The 567-nt window shown below is 31.9% G+C and overlaps 1 pseudogene; it reads right to left on the reverse strand.

Annotated features, from left to right (window-relative positions):
• LOC111402384 overlaps window positions 1-498 on the reverse strand; it is a 20,260-nt pseudogene extending 19,762 nt beyond the window's left edge.
• Window positions 499-567: the final 69 nt, after the last annotated feature.

A 567-nucleotide genomic window follows, 5' to 3' on the forward strand; every position in this document is an offset into this window, starting at 1 on the left:
CAATTCATCTCTTCTTCATCAGTTTACTACTTCCACACTAACATCAAGCTATGCAATTAGGTATGTTCCCTTCTTAATACTTCAAGCCACTAGACATATACATGTGACAAACAATTCATTAATTGACTAAAATTCTCACTTGCCTTTTGATTTCTTTATTTAAATTTCAATTTTAACCCAATTACTTACTGAATTTTTTTCATTCACAAAGCTCCAACCCGAAAATTTATAAATATTTGATTCACATAACTTAAAAGCCTCAAAAATGGTTTACCCATACTAAACCATCAAGAATTTGAACTTCTTTATCACTTATTGGAGCCAAATAAGAAATTTAAGTTTGTATAAAACTTACCTACTTGTGATTGTAGAACCAATGAGGATATGAAAGACAACCCAATACTTGAAAAAGGCATCTCGCCTCCTACATATCTCCGCCAGCATTTTTTTTCCTTCCCTCGGTCTCTCTCGATTTCTCTGGTTTTTTCTGCCTGTCTATATGTGTATATATGTAATGTAAAATGGAACAATGGATTGTTAAGTTGACATTTGTAATCCACTATCAAA

The sequence above is a fragment of the Olea europaea genome, chromosome 10 (genome assembly GCF_002742605.1).
Source record: "Olea europaea var. sylvestris chromosome 10, O_europaea_v1, whole genome shotgun sequence".
In the NCBI taxonomy this organism is placed as follows: Eukaryota; Viridiplantae; Streptophyta; class Magnoliopsida; order Lamiales; family Oleaceae; genus Olea; species Olea europaea.